This window comes from Heterocephalus glaber, unplaced genomic scaffold (genome assembly GCF_053883595.1).
Source record: "Heterocephalus glaber isolate CG9 unplaced genomic scaffold, H.glaber_assembly_v1.0 deba00001442, whole genome shotgun sequence".
NCBI classification, from domain to species: Eukaryota; Metazoa; Chordata; class Mammalia; order Rodentia; family Bathyergidae; genus Heterocephalus; species Heterocephalus glaber.
The window spans coordinates 50,783,514-50,805,501 of record NW_028258296.1 but is presented as its reverse complement, the minus strand read 5'-3'; the positions used below and the strand labels follow the sequence as shown (position 1 = coordinate 50,805,501).

Below are 21,988 nucleotides of genomic sequence, written 5' to 3'. Positions count from 1 at the left end.
TTTCGTTGCTTATTTTTTGTCTAGTTGATCTATCTATTTGTGACAGTGGGGTGTTAAGGTCCTCTACTACTATTGTATTAGTGCTTATATGATTTTTCATGTTCATTAGTATTTGTTTTATACAGCTGGGTGCACTAGTGTTTGGTGCATATATGTTTATGATTGTCATCTCTTCTTCTTGGATTGTTCCTTTACAAGGGTGTAGTGTCCTTCTTTGTCTCTCTTAATCAGTGTTTGTTTGAAATCCACTTGATCTGCAAAGAGGATAGCTATTCCTCCTTTTTTGTGGGTTCCTGTTGCATGGAGCATTGTTTTTCACTCTTTAACTTTCAGTCTATGTGTTTCTTTTTGAATTGTGTTTCTTGTATGCCACATATTGTTGGGTCTTGCTTCTTGACCCATTCTGCCAGTCTATTTCTTTTGATTGGTGAATTGTGACCATTAAATTGATGTTTATAACTGATACATATTGACTTATCATTGCCATGACCTTTTCTTTTTGTTAGATTCTCCCCCTTTGCATTTAATTTCTTGTCATGCCCGATGAATTCTTTCTTCTGGGCTTCCTGGGGTTGTAATCCTCATTGTCTTTTCCTGGAATATTGTCTAAAAATTTTTGGAGTGCTGGTTTGGTATTCATGAAGTTCCTGAGGTGCTCTTTGTCATGCAAGTATCTCAATTCTCCATCGATTTTGAAAGATAGTTTTGCAGGGTGCATCAATCTGGGTTGGCAGTTGTTTCCCTTTAGGTGTTGGAATACATCATGCCAAGCTCTTCTTGCCTTGACGGTTTGTGTTGAAAAGTCTGCTGTGATTCTGATGGGCTTTCCTTTGTATGTGATTTATTTCTTTTCTCTAACTGCTTGTAGAATTTTGTTCTTCTGTTGAGTCTCTGGAATCTGAACTATTATATGCTTATGTGTAGATGTTTTTTGATGAAGGCTCCTTGGAGTCCTATATGCCTCACTTATCTGTATGTCAAGTTCTTTTCCCCAGCTTGAGAAGTTTTCTGCCATCACTTTTGGGAACAGTTTTTTTTATGTCATCTGCACCCTATCCTGTTTCTTCATTGACTCCAAACAGTCTTATGTTATTCTTCTTCACATCATCTATTAGCTGCTGGATTGATTACTCGTGGCCCCTTACATTTTTAAAGCAATTTTTCTTTTCCTGGTCACTAATTGAAATCTTATCTTCTATATCTGAATTTCTGCCCTCACTTTGGCTCATTCTGCTGCATAGACCTTCAGTGGAGTTTTTAATCTCCTGGAAATCTGTTTGCATCTGTTTTATGTATTCCATTTGTTTCCTATGTTGGGATTCCATTATGTTCCTCAGCTCCTCTATTTTTTAATTTGTGTCTACTCTAGATTTATTAATCATGTCTTTCACTATGGGCACAATTTCTGCTCTTATTTGAGAAATTATTTCTGGTTTAATTTTTTCCAGATCCTCTTTTGTTGCCAGTTCAGGGAGTCCACATTGTTGAGTATAAGAGTGTTCCATCTCATTTCCCTTTGGGGTTGCTGTAGGTGATTTGAAAGTCTGGTTTTGAGTCTTGTTTATGTGCTTCTCATTTTGACAGGGAGGGGGATGCTGCTGGGGCCCCTGTGCCTCACTTCCTTAGTGCTGGGAGCAGTGGTACAGCGGCCTGGAATCCTCCTCCTCTGTGCTGGGAGCAGTGGTATAGTGGCCCAGAAGCCTCCTCCTCTGCCTCAAGATCTTTTTTAATTAACAGTTTTGGTTGTTATAAAAATAATACATACTGAAAAAAAGGCATACAAATGCTCAATAAGCACAGGGAAAGAGGCTCAATATTATTAGTCATTAGAAAATGAAAATCAAAACCATAATTAAATACCACTCTCCTCCCACCATAATAACTATAATAAAAAAGGACAATATCAAATATTGGTAAGAATGCAGAGAAATGGAAAAACTGATACATTGCTAGTGGAAAAGTAAGATGGCGCAGCTCTGTTGGAAAAACAGTTTGGCATTTCTTAACAAGTTTAACACAGACTTACTGTGTGTCTGTCCAGTTGTATGCTGAAGACTAGATTGTAGCAATTATTGTTCAGATCTGTCAATATTCTAACATTCATTGAAGTATATACACTTGGGTGAATTTTACAGTATATAATTTGTATGTCAATAAAACATTTAGAGGGAGGGTTTTAAAATATAAAACATATTCATCACAAAAATTCCATTCAAAGTTAGGAGAAGAAAACAAACAACAGTAGACAAACATAAATAAACAAAAATTGCCCAAATTCTATCTCCCAGAAAAGACCAGTTAATTATGAGGAAATAATTATTCTAGGTATCTTTCTGTGCCCATTGTCAGGAAGAAGGAGTGAGAGAGAGACAGGTGAAGAGAAAAATAAATTTGCAGAGTAGCATCATACTGTATGAACTATTTTTTCTATTAAAATATTAAATCAGATTTTGCTTGAATATAATGGACTACATGTAATTTTTTTTTTTTTTTTGGTACCAGGGATTGAACTTGGGACCTTGTGCTTTCAAGGTAGATGGAACCACTGAGCTAAATCCCTGGCCCTAGGAGTCATATTTTTAAGAGATGACTAAGAAAGGAGTCTTTTGACTCAGACTATTTTGGTTCATACTCTGCTACTTGCAAGTTAAAAGACCCTGGCAAGTTCTTAACCTCTCTGCTTCTTAGGCTCCTCTTTTCTGCAGATAAAAATAGGTCTCTCACAGATTTGTTGTAAGGATTAATGAAATAATTCATGTAAGAAGGTTAACAAAGGGCTTCACACAGAGAAAACATTCAATAGGCATTGTTGGTTGTTTTAGTTACTTGTCTAGTTGCTGAGACAAAATACCTGACACCCAAAATTAAGGGAGAATGGTTTATTTAGCCCACAGTTGGTAGAGGTTTCAGTCCATAATCTGCTGGCTCCAAGGCAGAGTGGAACATGGCAGAGGGACAACAGTTCATAGGGGGCAGAGGTAACAAAGCAACAAAGGACCTTCATTGCATCTTTCTGCCCCTTTTATTATCCAGGCTACTTAGGGCGGGTAGCACTCACACCCTTAATCCTAGTGCCCTTGGGCCTAGCACTGCACCATGAATCAATTACAGTGTCACACAGTCTAGACCCAGCCACCTCTGAAAAAGCCCCACCTGTGACCATATGAGGCTTTGGGGGGATATCCAGACACAAGCCATAACACTGGTTTATAGTAATTATTATTCCAACATCTTTAAGATATGCAGAGTAGAAAATGCAGGATAATGGAAAAACTAAAACCATGTCATTCAAAGAATAGTTGATGGAATGGTTCATTTGGAAAGAAGGAGAGGGGGAAATATTATGACTCTATATTTGAAGGCCAAAGGTAATCTCTAAAGTTATATTGTGCAAATAGCAATCAAAACAAAGCGGAGTGGTTGACAAGATAGATACCTCCATCCCCAAAGATGTCCATATGCTAGTCCCCAGGGTCCCAGAGCTTGTGGATATGTTACCTCACATGGTAAAATGGAGATAAAGAATAATCTTGAACAATCAAGTTTGACCACATTTAATCACAAGGGGCCCTCAAAGGGGGAGGCAAGGGAGTCAGCCATAAATAAGAGGACACGTTGGGAGTGGCAGTGACAAGGTCCAGAAATCAGGGACAGAAGAAAAACTGAGACAGAGAAGAAGGTAGAGGGAGGTCAGAGAGAAGAAGAGAGGAGGAAGTGCTGTGTGTCTGACCATGCAGATAGAGAAAGGGCCATGAGCCCAAGAATGCAGGAAGCCTTTAGAACTTGGAAAGGGAAGGAAGTGAATTCTCCCCTAGGGTCTCCACAAGGAACACAGCCCTGACAAGCTGGGACTTCAGAACTTCTGACTTCTGTGATGCATTTTGAAGTAGTTGTTTTCAGAAACAATAAGAAACAAATGACAAAAGTTATACACGGTGTGATCAACATATACAGTGAATGTTTACATTTTTAAAATTTTACAATAAAAGACATATCACCATCAATCTACCTGAAAATAGCCCCCTTTGCTTCAAACACACTTATCCCATCATTATTGCTATTTTCCGAAGCAGTTCTGGAAGTCCTCTTTTATGTCTTTACAAGATATCATAAAGAATACAGTGAATGCTGCTGCTGAATGCCACCCAATGGACGAGCAGGCTCATCGAAACATTAGTGTGTCCCCATCCTCCTTGTTTACTGGATCTGGCACCAGGAGACTTTGGGCTGTTCCCGAAGTCAAAAGGACAATGAAAGGTAAGTGTTTTGGATCAATTCCAGAGATCAAATCAGCCACCACAGACAATTAAAGACACTCATGAAAGAGGACTTCCAGGACTATTTCAGAAAGTGGCAAGAATGGTGGGAGAAGTGAATTCAAAGTAAGCAGGTTTATTTCAAGGAGGATTAATGACAATATATCTTTTAATAGAATATAATTTCTAAAATTTAAACAATCACTGCAATTTTTCATCATATCTCATACAATTAATATCAGACAAAATAGATTCTAAGCCAAAAAATGTTACTAAAGAGGGATCTTTTCCCCCCAGTTTTTCTTAGTGTGGTCAAATGCACATAACAAAATTTACCATCTTTATTTTTAAGTGTTACAGGTCAGTGGTGTTAAATATGCTCATAATGTCATACAACCATTACTACCACCCATCTCCATAACTTTTATGTCTTGTACAACGGAAAGTTCCTACTCATTAAGCAATAATTCACCAGTCCTTCTTCCTTCTAGTCCTTGGCAATCTCCAGTCTACTTTCTGTTCCCAAGATTTATCTACTCATAATATCTCCTATGAGTGGAATCATAAAGTATTCTTTCTTTTTTTTCTCAGCATAATGTCCTCAAGTTTCTTTCATGTCATAGCATGTGTCAGAATTTCCTTACTTTTTAAGGCTGAGTAATACTCCATTGTATGTATACATCTCACTGCTTATCTATTTATCTAACAATGAACACTTGGTTATTTCTACATTTTAGCTACTGTGAATAATGCTGCTGAGCATATGGATATACAGATACATCTTTGAGATGCTAGTTTCAATTCTTTGGGATAAATACCCAGAAATGGAATTGCTGAGTCATATAGTAATTCTATTTGTAAGATTTTGAGAAAATGCTATACTGGACCATTTTAACATTCCACCAGCAGTATACAAGATCTCCATTTTCTCCACCTCCTCACTGACACTTGCTATTTTTGTTCCTTTTCTATGGTAGCCATCATGATGAGTGTCTTGGGGTGTCTCATTATAGTTTTGCTTTGCATTTCCTAATGATTAACAGTGTTGAGCATTATTTTCTATGCTTTCTGGCCATTAGTATATCCTCTTTGGATGAATGTCAGATCAAGTCCTTACCCAGTTTTTTAGTTGGATTGTTTTGTGGAAGTTGAGTTTTAGGAGTTCACAATATTAATTCCTTATCATATATATGATTTATACATATTTTCTTAATTCTGTGGATTGATTTTCACTCTATTGATATTGTCTTTTGATTTTCAAATTTAAAATTTTTTTCATCAATCCCATGTGTTTATTTTTTTTTTTTGCTGCTTGTGCCTTTGGGGTTACACTCATGAAATTATGGCCAAATTCAATGTTGTGAAGTTTTGGATCCATGTTTTCTTCTGAAGGTCTTACAGTTTTAGGTCTGATATTTAGGTCTTTGATCTATTTTGAGTAAATTTTTGTATATGGTGTTAGGCAAAAGTCTGATTTTATTCTTTTGTGAGTGGATATCCATTTTTCCCAGCACCGCTTGTTGAAACAGCTTTCTCAATTGAATAGTCTTGGCATCGTTTTCAAAAGTCATTTCACCATATATACAAAGGTTTATTTCTTGACTCTGTTCCATTCAGTTAATATGTATGCTGTCTTTGTGCCAGTACCATGCTGTTTTGATTACTGAAGTTTTGTAGTAAGTTGCAGAATCAGGAAATATGAATCTTCTAGCTCTGTTCTTTTTCACGATTGTTTTGGCTATTCAGGGTCCCTTGAGATTTCAAATGAATTTGAGTATGGGTTTTTCTGTTTCTGCCTAAAACTCCACTGGGACTTTGACATAGCTGGACATTGCTTTGGGTAATACTGATTTTTTAAGATTATGAAGTCTTGAGTCATGAGCATGAGCTTTGTTTTCATTGATGTCTTCTTTAATTTTTTTCAGCAGTGTTTTGTAGTTTTCATTGTACTGTTCATTTATTTCCTTTATTAGTGAATCCTAACTATTTTGTTTCTTTCAATTTTCATATAAATGGAATTATTTTTATAATTTCCTTTGCAGATTGTTTGTATTTATTGTATACAAATGCAACTGGTGTTTTTGAATTTGTATCCTACTTCGTTAAATTTATTTATTAGCTATAATGCTGTTTGAAATGCTAGGATTTTCTGCATATAAGATCATATGATCTGTGAAAGAGAATTATTTTCTTTCTTTCTTCTCAATTTGGATGCCTTTCATTCTTTCCTAATTATTCTATTGAATAATTATTCCTAATTATTCCATTAATTTTCCTAATTATTCTATTGAAAACTTCTAGTACTATATTGAAAAAAATGAAAAAAATGGGGATTTTTTTTTTTTTTTTTTTTTTTACTGATGTTAGATGAAATGCTTCCAGTCCTTGATCATCGTATGTAATGTTTGCTCTGGTTTTTTAAGTATGGATTTTATTATGTCGAAGTGGTTCTCTTTCAATTTCTAAGCTGTAGAATATTTTTATATAAGCGAGTATTATTGCATTTTGTCTAATGCCTTTTCTGCCTCAACTAAGATCTTCATTTGATTTCCCCCTTCATTCTGTTAATGTGGCATATTATATTGATTGATTTTTCACACACTGAACCATCCTTGCATTCGAGAAATAAATGCCACTTGGACATCTGAATTATATGCTTTCAATATGCTGGTAAATTCAGTCTGCAGTATTTTATTGAGAATTTTTCCATTGATGTTCATAAGGAGTATTGTTCTATAGTTTTCTTGTGATGTCTTTTTCTGACTTTCATTTCAGGGTGATGCTGGGTTCCTAGGATGAGTTAGAATGTATTTATTTTTTCCTATTCCATATTCTGGAAAAGTTTGAGAATTGGTACTAGTTCTTCAAATATTTGGTAGACTTTACCATTTTGTCTAGTGCTTTTCTTTGGCCAGAGAGTTTTGATTACTGATTTAATCTCCTTATTAGTAGCCATGTTCTAATTTTCTTTTTTGTGACCTAAGCTTGTGAGGTGTTATTGTTTCAGTGTTTGTGTCCCTCCAAAATTTAACCTTGAATGCAACAGTACCCAGAGGTACTGTTTAGCAAGTGATTAAGCTGTGGAACCTCAGACCTGGGCTGAGATTAGCATCCTATAAAAGGGCTTAAGGAGAGAGTATTTTTCCTTCACATCTCCTTTTGTTCTTCTCTCAAGGCAGGACGCTTTTCATCTTAGAAGGACAGAGAACCAGCATCTTGATCTTGGACTTCCCGACCTAAAAACTGTGGGAAACATATTTCTTTTCTTTATAAATTACCTAGTCTCAGGTATTTAGTTACAATAGCATAAATTGACTGAGATAGTAGGTTTTATGCTTCTAGGAATCTATCCATCTAATTTGTTAGCACAAAATTGCTCACTGTACCCTCTTATAGTTCTTTTCATTTCTATAGAGTTGGTAATAATGTTCCTATTTTTATTTTAGCAATTTTTTTTCTTGGTCCATCTATTTAAGGATTTGTAAATTTGGTAAATCTTTTCAAAGAAACAATTTTCCTTTTCAATAATTTTCACTGTTGTTTTTCTCGTCCACTTGATCTCTTCTCTAATCTCTATTATTTCCTTCCTTCTGTGAGGTTTTGAGTTCTAAAGTTAATTTGTTTTGACAACTTTTTCGGTTTTTTATGTATGCATTTATAGATACAGACATTCCCCTTTGCACTGCTTTTGCTATTCCTCCATTTGTTTTGCCATGTTGTATTTTCATTTTTATTTATGTTTAAGTGTTTTCTACTTCCTTTGTGATAAAAGCAGAGCATTTTATCAGGAAAAAGAGTCAATCCATTAGGAAAACATAGCCATCATAATCATGTATGTATACCGAACAGCAGAGCCTCAAAACACATCAAACAAAAACTGGCAGAATTGAAAAAAGAAATAGATGGTTAAACAGTAAAAAATGGAAACTTGAACATTCCACTTTCCCTAATGACTAGAACAACTAAGTAGAAGATTAATAGGAAATATAAGATGTAAGCAACTTTGAAGTAATAGGCTTATTTAACTCATAATTTTGGAGGTTCAGAGTCCAAATGGCATAGCACAGATTCGGTGAGGGCCCCCCTCCTGACAGCATATAGCATTTGGTGGATAGCCATGGTGGGAGCATAGGTTCTGGGCAAGCAAGTGACCACAGCTTGATCCAGGAGCAGAAAGAGAATGAGAGGGCTGGTGGGGTCTCATAATCCCTTTCAAAGGCACTCCCCTGGTGACCTAAGGACTCTGCAGTAGGTCCCACATCTTTGAGGTCCAAAGCACCACCCCATACTCCTCAAGCCACCAGGAAAAAAAACATTTAACATAAGAACCCCTGGGAGAACCTAATGAAACAAACCACACCCAAATTATGGCAAGAGCTATAGCCTGGTACTCTGTTCTAGGCATCAGTCCATACATGCAGTCAGTCACTCAATTTGTGCAACTGTATCCACCAAATTCCACAAATATTTACTCAATATGGAAGTAGTATCTGGCTCTGCAAAGGGAGATGAGGCTCTAGTGTGGAGTATAGCAGCCTCAGTCTTGGCCTTTTTCTCTACAAAGGCATCACAAACTAACCCACCCAGCCCTGGATCCATGGCCTCTTCTAACTTGTTTCTCCTTTCTGTATTTCTCTAGGTAGATCGTCAACCAAGCCCCACCCCAAAGATCCTCCTTGACTTTTCCATAACCCCATGTTCAGTCCATCACCACACTTACCAGTGTCAACTCTTATCACTCAGGATTTTTCTCCATGAAATGTACTTTTAAAATGTATCATGTACTTACACTGGAATACAGCTAAGCAAGGCAGGGGTTTGATGGCTCCCTTGGTGGGCACCAGGCTGAACTGCTATGGTTGCAGCTATTTTCCTTTCTAGCTGTACTGGGAGCCTGTGAGGGGAGGCACCACAACTTACATCTTTTCCTACCCCACAGGTCTGAGCATGGGGCAGGACACCAAGGTCTCAAAAGCGTTTGCTGTGAGCTGGCTTCCTCAGTCCACTGGAGAGACCGCTTGTCCACAGAGACCATAGGCACGGTGGCTTGGACTTACATTCCATTCAGAAGCCCATGAAAATTAATTTCTTTTAAAATCAGGAAAAATGAGCATAGTATAATAAAATTAACATATATAGATGAATGAGTTCAGCCTGGGTTATATTTATGTCATGCCAGCACAGCTACAAAATACAATTTTAATATTTTGTCTTTTTTGTTATGAAAGAAAGGACCTAGAGAGGGGAAAGTGCCTAGGGTCCCGGAAGTGATAAAGGGGCCTGGTTCTCAGTTTAGCAGCCCCTCATTGCCATGGAGTCAGAAGCTTCTGGACTTATCAGGGGCTACATAACTGTAGTACCCTTTCATTTGCATGCAGAGAACTCCAAGAACTGCATGTTCTCTGCCTTGTCCTGCTTCTCTTTAAGACTCTAGGACAAGAATAGCCCTGAGGCCTTTTATACTGGTTGAACTGAAGATGATTTTAAATTTAAGAGGCTGTAACTTCAAATATCGGAGATAAGATGAAAAAAGAAATCCAGACAGCCTGCTTTAATTCTATCCCAACCAAACTTTTATTTCAAAGAACTATTTAAAGGACCTGACATATGTGAAAAACAAAACTCTTTTTTTAAACCTTCATGGATATGACAAAGAGCCTGAAACAAGACCCTCTCCTTCCTGCAGAGCTAGCTGCCCTGTGAGTGGCAAGGGATGGGCCATGCAGGAAGGATGGCCTTGCTTTGCCTGTCCCAGGGCCATCTGTGGCACAAATTGTGTGCTTCCTGGGTGCCCTGCAGGCTGCAAGCATTTGCCCAAAAAATCAAATTAAACCTCTGCAGTCTTGAAGAGGGATGTCTCCAAAGGACATTGCAGACCAGGCAGTGTGTGTGTAATGTGCGGTGGGGAGGGATGGGACAGAGCAGGTTGGGAGGCAGGAAGATGTTGCTAGGCAACCAGCCTGGTGCCTTTGTAAATGTGGCTATGTTTTGTTTGAAGCAGCTGCTGGCAGCCATCATCTTAAATTTCCCTCCTCCTCCTCCTCCTCCCCTTGTCTAGTACACAGACCTGGGTTGTAGCTCTCAGACAGGTCCTGGGAGGATAGAGCAGGGAACTTGGAGATATGGGAAAAAATCAAGTGCATGGAAAGGTAAATAATTCACAGGACAGCATAGACATGCTGGAAACTGGACATTTATATCTACTGACCAAGATCTTAGTTAGGCAAGTTTGTTTAGTCTCTCATTGTGAAGCTGGGCACATATGTTTTTTATAGAAATATGGTGAAGACCAGAGAAAATGTGTGCAGAGAAGGCAGTGCGGGACCTGGAAACAGAAGATTCTCAGTGATTAGTGGCACAGTGGTGAGTGAGTAGGCACAGGCCTCTGGTTGCCTGTGTCCTCATCTCGGCTCTTCCACTTAGCTGTATAACTCTACGTCCTTTAAAATTTCAGTGCCTTCATGGTTTTTTCATCTATGAAAGGGAGGGGGAATAATACCTATCAGGATTGTTTTGAGGATTAACGGCATTAATAATGCAACGTGTTTACAGTAGTGGCCGGCATGAGGCAAGCACTCACTGCACATTATCAATTATTTGCAAGCCCACATACAGTGTGTTCATGTGCATCTGCAGAACAGGTGAATGGTTGCTAGAGGAGCCAACTTGCAGTATGCAGTGTTTTAGGTTTCAATTCTGACCTGCAGAGACAAGGGATGAGGTTGAGACTTTAGTGCTGCGTAGATTGAATAAGAGCCTTTGTAAAACCTGGGTTCTTTAATACGGTGTGTGACTTTGGATAGGTTACTTAAACCCTTTGGCTGTAAATGACCACTTTATAATGAGGCTACCTAATTAGTACAAATGGGCTGGCTGAATACCCTGCTCAAGATTTTGCCAGGCTGAAGTCAAGAGTTTGGCTGGGTCTTCAGTTGACATCTGGACTCTTGGGTTTTCTTCCAAACTCAATCCTCTTATGGTTGCAGGGCTAAGGTCTCTTGTTTGCTTGTGGGTTAGGAGCTAGAGGTTACTCTCACTCCAAAGGTGCCTGCAACCTTACTATGTGTCTCTGTCTGTCTATCTTCATGCAATCAATGATGCAGGGAATCTTTTGCATGCTTTGGTCCCCTAACTTCTATCACCAGCCAGAACAAAATCTCTCCTCTCTCTCTCTCTCATTCCACAAGTAGGATTTATTTTCTTTAAGATTCTAGAAATTGTTTTTGCTTGCACAATTTGTTTTTCTCTTTTTGAAGAATTCATGTGACTAGGACAGGCCCATCCAGGTAATCTCCCTATTTTAAGGTCAACTGGTCTAGAACATTAATTCCATTGGCAAAATTCCTTCACAAAAGTACGCACATCAGTGTTTGACATAATAATTCCAAGAAGCTATCTGTATGCCAAGGCTGAGAATCTGAGAGGGCCATCTGAGATGCTGCCTGCCATGGCCTCTGTACACCTCATCTTAATTCACTGAGGCTCCTATCACAAAATACCTTAAGCTGAGCAATGTATAAGCGACAGATATTTATTCCTCACATTTCTGGAGGACAGGAATTCTAAGGTCAAAGAGCCAGCAGATTCAATGTCTGGTAAGGCCTTGCTCTGCTTCATGGATGGTACTTTTCCACAAGCCTTCTCCTGGCAGAAGGAATGAATGGGCTTTCTCAGGCCTCTTCTGTAAGGGGACTAATCTACATATGAGAGCAGAGCCCTTAGGACCTAATCACCTCCCAAAGGGCCCATCTCTTAGTACTATTGTACTGGGTTTCAACCTATGAATTTTGGAGGAACACAAATATTCAGATTGTATCATTCCTATTCCCCAGATTCTAACCTTCAGGGTCTCAAGCATCTTGTGTTTCTAGATTTTTTTTTTTTTTTTTGGTACTGGGGATCGAACTCAGGTCCTTGCGCCTGCACAGCAGGCGGCAAAACCACTGAGCTAAATCCCTGGCCCTGTTTCTAGATTCTTAAAGAGTATCTGGTAAACATTTTTTCTTAATAAATACTGCTTGAGTCAATTTAAAAAATTTAATTTTCTCTATTTTCTTAGCTTGGTCACTAAGGAGGCTGTTAAAAGCAAAGGACAGTATCATCTTGGAGTTAAATGTACGTAGAGAAATCTCTCAGTCATGGCAGGAATCCACGTATTTATAGTGCTGTGTTCATCAGATCACATCTTCCTGGTTCTAAGCTCTTTATTCTTCATAAGGAACCCTAATGCTTTTGCATTACCTTTTTGGCTGACTTGGCAACCTGCTGACGCATATTACATTTTTGGTTCACTTAAAGCTTTTCTGCACTAACTGGTGTTGCACTGGGGCAGGATTTTGTGCTGCTTCCTACTCATTTTCAGGGGCTCTGACCTATTTACTGTTTCAGCTTGTTGTAGAACTAAGAAATTCCGACTGTATTACTCAATTTCTTTGCTCTTCTATCTAACTGTATAACACCTGAGAATATAATAAGCACATTTTTGTCTTTGTCTCAATAGTTCATAAAAGTATTGACTGAGGCAAGGCCAAGTTCAAAGCCCTGAGGTGTATTACTTTTTTTCAACTTGACAACAGTGATTTAATCAACACTTTGCAGAAAGATTGTTCAACGTGTAATGAACCAATTTTTACTTTTATTTCTCTATATTTCTACAAGCATATTATAAAAGACTTAATTAAATGTTTGGCTGAACTGAAGTTATAAAGTAAAATGCCATTCAATTATACTCCCAGGCATACAATATGAATCTTTTGCAATCAGGTCCATCCACTTGTCAGGGGATTTTCTTCCAAACTCTTATATGCTATGCTTTGGAGTACTTCATATTGTTTTAGCACAGAGACACAGATATCCTTTAATCTCCTGATTTCATTGGTTGCCTTCTAATATTTTTTCAGTAACATGATTCTAATAGCCTTTAATTGCTGATCTGTAAACTGGCAAGCATTTCCATTTCCTGTCTGAGTGGCTGATGGGAATTTCCACTTGGAGAGGAGATAGCTGTCCTGACTTGTGAGGATTAAAGGTTGGGCTGTGGGACAGAAGCAAATGATATGCCTTCTTACTGAAAGGATTCTCATGGAGGGACATGGCTCTTCCCCATGTTTTTCTCATGGATCAATTATTAACACTTGCAGTTTCTCCAACTCTCCTTAATCATCACACTTTAAGGAAAACAAAATTCCTTTCTTCACAGGAAAAGACAGGAGCTCTGCATTAATCAGCTTTCCTTGTCACTGGGACAAAAATACCTGACACTCACAATTGAAAGGAGGAGAGGATTATTTTGGTTTATTGTTTCAGTCAATGGTCGGCTGGCTCCAAAGCAGAAATGGCGTGGTAGAAAGGCCTGGCAGAGGAAAGTTGTTCCACTCAAGGCACACAGGAAGCAGAGGGAGCAGGGAGGAGCTGGGGACAAGAATGCATCATTCCAGGTCACACCACCCCCTGACCCACCTCCAACCGGGCCCCACATTTTAACAGCACATTCAGCTGCTGAACTCATCGATAGATGAATCCACTGATAAGCACAGCACCTCCATGATCCAAACACCTTCCAAACACATGAGACTTTAGGGGACATTTTAGACCGAAATCATAGCAAACTTCATGCACTAGAATTTCATGTTAGTTCACAAGGTTTTCCCTCAGTGAAATACTGAACTGTTCCAAACTCCTCAACAGACCACTGATGTCATAAGGACAGAACTGTGCTTTACAAGATCTTAGAAGGCCCACAAACTTAAAAGGTGGGAAGAGAAAGAGAGTGTAAAAATAGTTAGCCATGATGTGTTCTAAGGGCAGAATGGTGCTGCACAAGTTCTTAGATGGTCTGAGAATTGGAAAGGGCAGAAAGGAGAGTGCAGAGAAAGTCAATGCTCCCTGTCTTCTGGTATTCAAACTCTTTTGAATCCCCTACCACCCTGTGCTAAGATCAGTCTGTGTGACCAACAGATTATAGCAAAAGTAATGCTATGTCATTTCCAAGGGTAAGCCAAAAAAAAATTCACTGCAATTGCATGTTGGTTGCTGTTTCCTTCTGTGACAAATCACTGTAGGGGGAGGCAGCTGCCTTGGAAACATCCCATAGAGGCCTGTGTGGAGAGGAACTAAGACCTCTGAGCACTGGCCAATGAAGGACTTCTCCAACAGCTGTATGAAGGACACACCAATCCTGGTCAAACCCTTGTTTACTGCAGCCCCAGGCTATGATCTTGATGGCATCTTCCTAAAAGATCCTGAGCAGAGCACCCAGCCAAGTCACCCCTGGGCTCCCAGTCCTCAGAGGACGCATGAGATAATAAATTTTGGTTATGGTCAGCTGGTAAATTTTGAAGTAATTTGCAATGTAACAATAAATCACACATACTAGGAGATAATTAATGACATGCTGGATTTTTTAAAAGAAAAGTGAATAAAATGCTAAGTTCCCAGAAAACAGTGAAAGATTAGCAAATTTCTAAGATTGAACACTGCAGGAGAATGTTCTTTGTGACACAGATACACACAGAAATATAGAGGTAAAAAGTACAAGTGCCCTTCTTATACTCCTCAGAAGAGACTAGCCATATCAGTTTGGGTTTATCTTTTCAGTTCTTTTTCCAATCAATTGTAATCACATACATAATTGTAAAATCTGATTTATGTTCTGTGTACTCTTTGACAAATTCCATTTTATTGTTAAGAATATGTCATAGCTTCTTTCCATGCCAGTAGGATTGGCTCCAATGTAATTGTTCTAATAGATACATTATATCCCACGGTGTGGTGTTCTGTAATTTATTTAAATGTCACTTCATCTGTATTAATTTCTAATATTTTATTAATTAATATATTTTCCCATTATACACTGTCACAATACACAACTTTTGGCACATGTATGAATATTTCTGCAGGATAAACTTCTAGAAGTGGAATTGAAGGTTAAAAGGAGAGTAGATTTAAATTTTGATAGATAATGTCTCATTGCTCTTCATCAGTATTACTCTTATTTCTTTTACCACTAACATGGCCCCACATCCTAGCATCAGGTAATTAAAAATGTTTTTTGGTAATTTGATGGGCAAACATTTGTAGCTTGTTTATATTTATATATTCTTGATTTCCGAGAAGAAATCCACAGTCATTTGAATTGTTCTCCCATAAGTAATATGTCATCTTTCTCAATACTTGCAAATATTTTCTTTGCCATAGTTTTCAGCAGTTGGGTTATAATGTATCTGGATATGGAGTTTGGATTTATAATGTTTGGAGTTTACTAAGTTTCTTGAATTTAGGAATTCATGTCTTTTGCCAAATTTGGGGAGTTTTTAGTCAGTTTTTTTCTGCTCTGCACTATTTTTCCTTCTTTTCTAACACAAATATTAGCAATTTTGGTATTCTTCATAGATCACCGAGAATCTGTTATTTTATTTATTTATTTTTTTGCCCCAATATTTTCCTCTTTTCTCTCTTGATTTTTTTCTTTTTTATGCTACCAGGCATCGAACTCTGGTCCTTGCACTTGTGCAGCAGGCAATGAATCCACTGTGCTAAATCCCCGGCCCCCTCTTTTCTCTTAATTTGCTGGATAATTTCTATTGGTCTACCCAGAGAGCTTTAAAATTTTATTATATTTTTAGTTCTAAAACTTATATTTGGATCTTCTTTGTACTTTCTATTTCTTTGTCGAGACTTTCTATCTTTCCATTCATTTCAAGAGTGTTCTTTTTTCTTGGAATATTTTATAAAAGCTATTTTAAATTTTTGTCAGAAAAATTTCAACATCTGCACCTTCTCAGCATCCACATCTGCTAATTCTTTTTATGTGAGTTGAGATTTAATGATTCTTTTTGTACTAAGGGCTGAAGGTGGAATGAAATCTCTCTAAAAAATGTCTACATCTTAATTTCCCGAACCTGTGACTATGTTATGTTACAAGACAAAAAGGAATTAAGTTTGCAAGTGCAATAAAGGTTGCTTGTCTGCTGACCTGGAAATGGGAACTGTAGACAGCATTATCCAGGTGGGCTGCATACAAACACAAGCATCTTGAAAAGAAGAGAAGTGACCACAGAGCTAGATGTGACACTAGAAGAAGGGTCATAGAGATGTTGTTTTGCTTGCTTTAAAGATGGAGAAAGGAGTCCATGAGACAAGGAATGTAGGTAGTCCCTAGAAGCTAGAAAAGGCAAGGAAACAGATTCTCTCTTAGAGCCTCTGGCAGGAACCAGCCTTGCCAGCACCTGGACTTGTACTTGGTGAGACAGACTTTGAACTTTTAACCCAGAGAACTTTGAAAAATTAAAATTTGTGTGCTCTAAAGCCCTAAATTTGTATTATCTATTCAAGCAGCAACGGATAAGTAATACACTGAGTAATTCTGGATTATATTCTAAATGTTTTGATTATCATTTGATGAGACTCTGGGTTTTATTTACATCTCATCTGAGTATTGTTATTTATATTCTAATAAACAATCAACCTGCACTGATTCAGGTTGAAAATACTGCCAGTCTTCAGTGGCTTGTGGTTTTAATGTCAGTTTTGTTTTCCAAGCCTTTGCAGCTACTCAGACCTTTCCCACGTGGGTGCCACTGGGGGCCAGCCTGGCCCTGAGGGGTGGGGTGTCTGTTCTCAGCTCCTTTTGCATAGCCTTTGGTGTGTTCTCTGAATGCAGGCTTACACATGCACAGCACAGAATGGAGCCCAGGCACCTGTGCAGGATGCTTTCCTGAGCCCCTTTCTGTGCTCTCCCTCATCCTTTCCAGTATACTTCCCATCCCACGGCTCCCCAGGTCCTCCTGGCCAGGGAGCTAGTGCTCCATTTACCTGCTGCACAGGGTCACTACATTTGGGGCTGAATGGTGGGAGAACAGAGAGAAGACTATTCTCTTGGGTCCAAGGCTCCTCCAGGCAGAGTGGAAGTGTTCTCTATGGGCTCCTGCCACCATGGCTGTCATCACCATGCTCCCAGTGTGGCAGGGCTGCCAGGAGTTAAGAGTGGGAAAAAATGGAGAAAATAAAGGAAAAGGAAAACCCATACAGTAGTCGTCTATGCTTTCTGCAGTTAACTGCTCCCTGTGTGGGAAGGAAGGCCTTCTCTGTATCCCACCCGGAGCTCACTTCCAAAGTTTGGGGGAGGGCTGTGGAGCATGGATGGGCAGTCACTCCCTGCTGCCTGAACTGCTCATGGAGCTCTGGTCTTCTCCCCAGCCCTCCTGGTGTGGCTTACCTGTGAGGGCTGCCCAGGGAATCTATGCAGGTTTGCTTGCTGCATTCTGAGTTGAGACATGGTGGGATGAGTTAGCTGTGTGTCCCTGGGAACTGGGAGCCCCTGCCTCTCCTCCTGGCAGCTGCTTGTCCTTCCTGTAGAATGGCTTGTCCTTGTTGTAGTGTGGCTGTCCTTGTTCTTCAGTGAGAATAGGCCAAAGCTCAACATAAATGGATCATAGTGGAGCAACATTGTCATGAGTGTCACTCGCCTGTTCTTGCCTACTGTAGGGCGCTTATTAGCAAGGCTACTCAGAGGTCAGACTCCGCCTGACTATCCCTGCAGAAGGAATTGCAAACAGTTTAATGCAGTTTTATAAGCAGCAAAAGAATCTGTCAAGGATGGCTGAGTTCTCCCTTTGAATGAGAACCACAAAAGTGTTTCATTACATTTTAACATTTAAGTTCGTTACCTACAACAGACTCTTGCCATTCTTATATAAATCTCTTATTCCTCATGAGGAACTAGTGAAACTTTTAGAGTGTGGCTCAGAAAATGTGCTCAAGTGAGCGGTGTCTGCTTACCTGCTGCTACATGGAAGGCTTCGTAGACTAGATTCCTTATTGCCATTTGGGAAAGATTGAAATCACTGCTGGATTCAAAGTCCAGTGATTGTATTTCCAGGGAGGCTTTTCCTCTTTCCTCTGTGCTCTGAGAAGTGCTGGGACTTCATTTTGGAGGTGTCTTTTCCCGTTTGCTTAACACTGATGCTCATTTCCTGACCATCTCTCTGTGTTTTCTGCCTCTTTGTGACTGCTCTGTGAAAGACGCATGTCTTTAAACTCCTTTTAGAAGGAACAGTACCATCTGAACTAAAAACAGCTTCCTCCCGCTGGGCAGAAAGAAGGGGCCGGGATACTTCTGCTACCAGTCAGCATTCCTGTGGGATCATCCTCACCCACTTGTCCTGTGGGGCAGGGTTTATCCAACAATGCTACACATTAGAATCCTCTGAAAATCTTGTTCAAATACACATTCTGATTTCACTGGATTCTGCAATTCTAATATGCTCTCCAGTGAGACCCATACTGCGGAGTCAAGAACGGATGTGTACAGAACACTTATCATTTGCCTGTTAAGAGCTTTACTGCACTAAAGGAAGTATTTTTAAATTTTAGCTTTAATTTAGTTTTTTGTGTTTTTTTTTGAGAAGATATGGGAATGTCACATTGTTTAAAAATGCTTCTAAATTCTTCCAGGACATTGCTTCAGTTGGGTTCCTTGAGAAGCAGACTCTGAGATAGAGATCAGCACTCGGGAACATGTAAGGAAGAGCTCTGGGGATTCCCATCTCTGGAAGAGGCAGGTGAAGAAGCTGAGCTGTGACACAGTCTCCTAATGCAAGAATGCTACTCTGATTGTCCTGGGTGCAGGTTCAAGGGGCTGAGTCTTTATAACCCAGCTCTCCCTGCCATCGGGTGCAGGCTGCCCCAGGACAGGGATGTGAACTTGAGCAAGACGATGCCCCACAGCCTGGCCACTTCCTGTCCAGAGCCGACAGTGGAGGTTATTTGTTGGCAGCATGTCCAGCACCTGAAGGGTCATCTGGTGGAGCATTACCAGGCACACACCTTTGCGGGTCCTGTCTCCAGCATCCCTCCTGCTCGTAAGTTAGCTTGGAGCCCTCTTCCTCTTCTTTATGCTGGAATGAACATCCTCGAATATAATCCCCTCTCACCACCTTGGTCTAGTTGCCAATTAATTGTCAACTAGTGTTGATTCGAGCCTCTAGGTAGATACTTTGTATTTTTAAGAATTTCTAGGATAGAAATTCAGCACCAAAAAGGTTCCATCCCAGGTTTGTTCGTAGTTTCCTACTACATCAGAGGTTCTGATGGGCAAAAGAGAATCTCTGTCAGAGGCTGAGGATGGAACTGAGGCCTGAAAAGAGAAGGACTCTTTTTCTTGCAAGTAACAAAGTAGTGTATATGAAAACCCCATTAAAGGAAGCATAAAGCTGGGAGTGTAGCTCAGTGGTGCAATGCTTACCTAGCATGCATGAAGCCTTGGGTTCCATTCCCAGCACTGGAAAGGGCAGGGGAGGCAGAGAGAGGGAGAGGGGAGAAGGGGAGAGAGAGAAGAAGAAAAAAGAAAGTAAAGGACTAGAAAAGCTGATTTGTGGGGGCGTGAAAACAGGAACAGCCTAGGAAGGCTGTTTAATGATTTAAACTGTGCCTTACAGATTGTGTAATGTGAACTTTAACCTCTGCTAAATAGTCTCTACCCTGAAAGTCCTTCACACTTTAGTACAAATAGTTGTACAGTTGAATGGCTCCTGTGCTTGATGACTGCAGGGCAAGGGGCTGGGGCTCCTGGGAGAGGAAGGGAGAAGGGGCAGGAGCTCCTGGGGCAGGCTGTGTGGAGCCATCTGGCCTGTTTAGATGCTTTAGACAGTGATGGTAGAGAGATGCCTAACAAAAACGGCAGAAGGAAGCACCCGGATGGTGGCCTGGGAGCTCGCTGGGCGATGGAGCCATGAACCTGTGAGGCCATGCACAGCCCCCTGCTGCCTCCATGTACCACGCTTCCGCTTCCATGTGTCTCCCAGCCATGCTTGGCTGTGACACTTGGGGAGCAAAGCTTCCTGCTTAAGGTGGAGTCCAGAGCCGGAACATTGGGAAATCTCTGAGTATGAGAAATGACGCTACAGAGTATGAGGGGTGGGAAAACAGCCCGATGCCTGGAGCTCACCCATGCCATGGGCAGGAGCTCACCACAGAGGCAGGAACAAGAACAAAGGACACACACGCGTCACAGTGGAGCAGAGGCCCCTTAGGCTGGGAAGAGAGGGTGCAGTTTAACAACTCTGCTGAACAGGCTGAAGAAAATACAAAAGGAATAACGAAAAAATAACCTCGGTTGTATTTTCTCACTGGGGTGGTTCCAAGAACTAAAGTCGTTGAGTGCTAACTAGTCACCTACTGCTGCTCTTCCATGCCTGTTCCCTGTGGCACCAGAATTTTCCATATGCTCAATGGAAATGGCATCTTTGTCTCATCTTTGTCTTCGACTATGTTAATATTTGGGCAATCACCCGAGGCATTTTGTAAGGCATTTGTAAGGGTTGGGTTGGCAGAGAATCACCTCCTGCAGGTAGCAGTGGTGAGAAGTACACAGTATCTGGCAGAGAGAAGAGCCATCTCTGCCCCTTGCCAATCTCCTACAACCTTGACCACATCCCCTGAAAGGTTCACCTGGTAGCTTAACGCACACAAACAGAGACCCATACACAGGGTGGTGCACAGAAAATACCCAGCCCAAACAAAACAATGCAAATCATTGAATGGCTGTAGACCCACACCCTGAAGGATTAAGTACGCCCAGCCCTTGATTTACAGGAAAGTTTATTTTGGCAGAAAGGAGGAGAGAATCCAGATGCATTGATCTAGTACCAAATATCTTTCATACTGCCAGGCCCCATAATTATCCTTCCTCCTTTTCCCTTTCACTAGGTGACTTCAGGCTATTTTTATCTTTTTATGATAGCTGCCTAAATGTAAAGAGGAAGATATTTATTGAGAAACTATTATATACTTTATATATGAATCTAATTTAATGCTTGCATCATTCCATCTGAGAATGTTCACACCCAAGGCAGGGAAGGCTGCCAAATGTGGGATCTTGTTTATTTGTGGTCGTTTGGCCAAGGCCAGAATGATAGGGTTGGCAGTATGAAATAAAGTCTGTGTTGGTGTCTTATTTGTCTCTCTGAGGGAAACCCAGAGAGAAAAGGTGTACTTGTCAGAGCTGGCAATTTTCAAGCCCAGCTCTGATTCACAGCAAAACCTGTCCTCTAGTGATTTTCAACTCTTGGTGTACATGCATATCACCAAAGGAACTTTGGAAAATGCCAGGGCCTGGTCTACCCTAGACCAAGTTGGTCAGTCTCTAGAGGTACAGGTACCTTCTCTGAGCAGTTCTAATGCATCCAGGGTTCAGGATTGGCAGGCTTCCAGAATGCATCTCTCCTGATACAGTACCAGCCCTGTGGTTGCTGCCAGCCCACCCAGAAATGCCCTACTATCTATAGATGCAACAATGAGAGAGATGCTTGAAAGCTTAAAGATCATCCATTTCTAGCCAAAGTGTGCAGAAAAACCCAGGTAGGTTTCTGTGTTAGCTGTATCTGAAGACTTCGAAGGATAGTATTTAAATTGCACTATAAGCAAAACAGCAGGATGGAGAGATGTTTTCTAATTGCTTTGCAATTGTTATATGATATACAGTAGTAGGAAAAACATTGCACCTGGAGCCATAAACATGGGCTGTCGTGCCTCTGTTGGCTAGCTAGCTTTGAGACATGAGGAAAACCTCATTTGGTTCCCTTACTTGTAAAATATGGGTGTAGGATTTGATAGTATCTGAACTTCCTTCCATTTATCTACCACATGGATTATGACTTTGCTACTGTTTCAAAACCTTGTAATATCCACCTAGAAGATGACTGTGTCATTTAATCAGGATTTACCTTAAACAT

The 21,988-nt window shown here is 40.1% G+C and overlaps 1 long non-coding RNA gene across 6 annotated transcripts in view; it reads left to right on the top strand.

Annotated features, from left to right (window-relative positions):
- The window catches only part of LOC147827745 (uncharacterized), a 55,319-nt gene that overhangs the window by 16,330 nt on the left and 17,001 nt on the right, over nt 1-21,988 (top strand). For 4 of the 6 annotated variants that reach the window (XR_015452050.1, XR_015452052.1, XR_015452048.1 and 1 more), the window contains exon 2: nt 4,105-19,117. This is a non-coding gene — a long non-coding RNA (uncharacterized LOC147827745). The remainder of the gene's footprint in view (nt 1-4,104; nt 19,118-21,988) is intronic. The other 2 variants (XR_015452049.1, XR_015452051.1) reach the window with 2 other exon arrangements.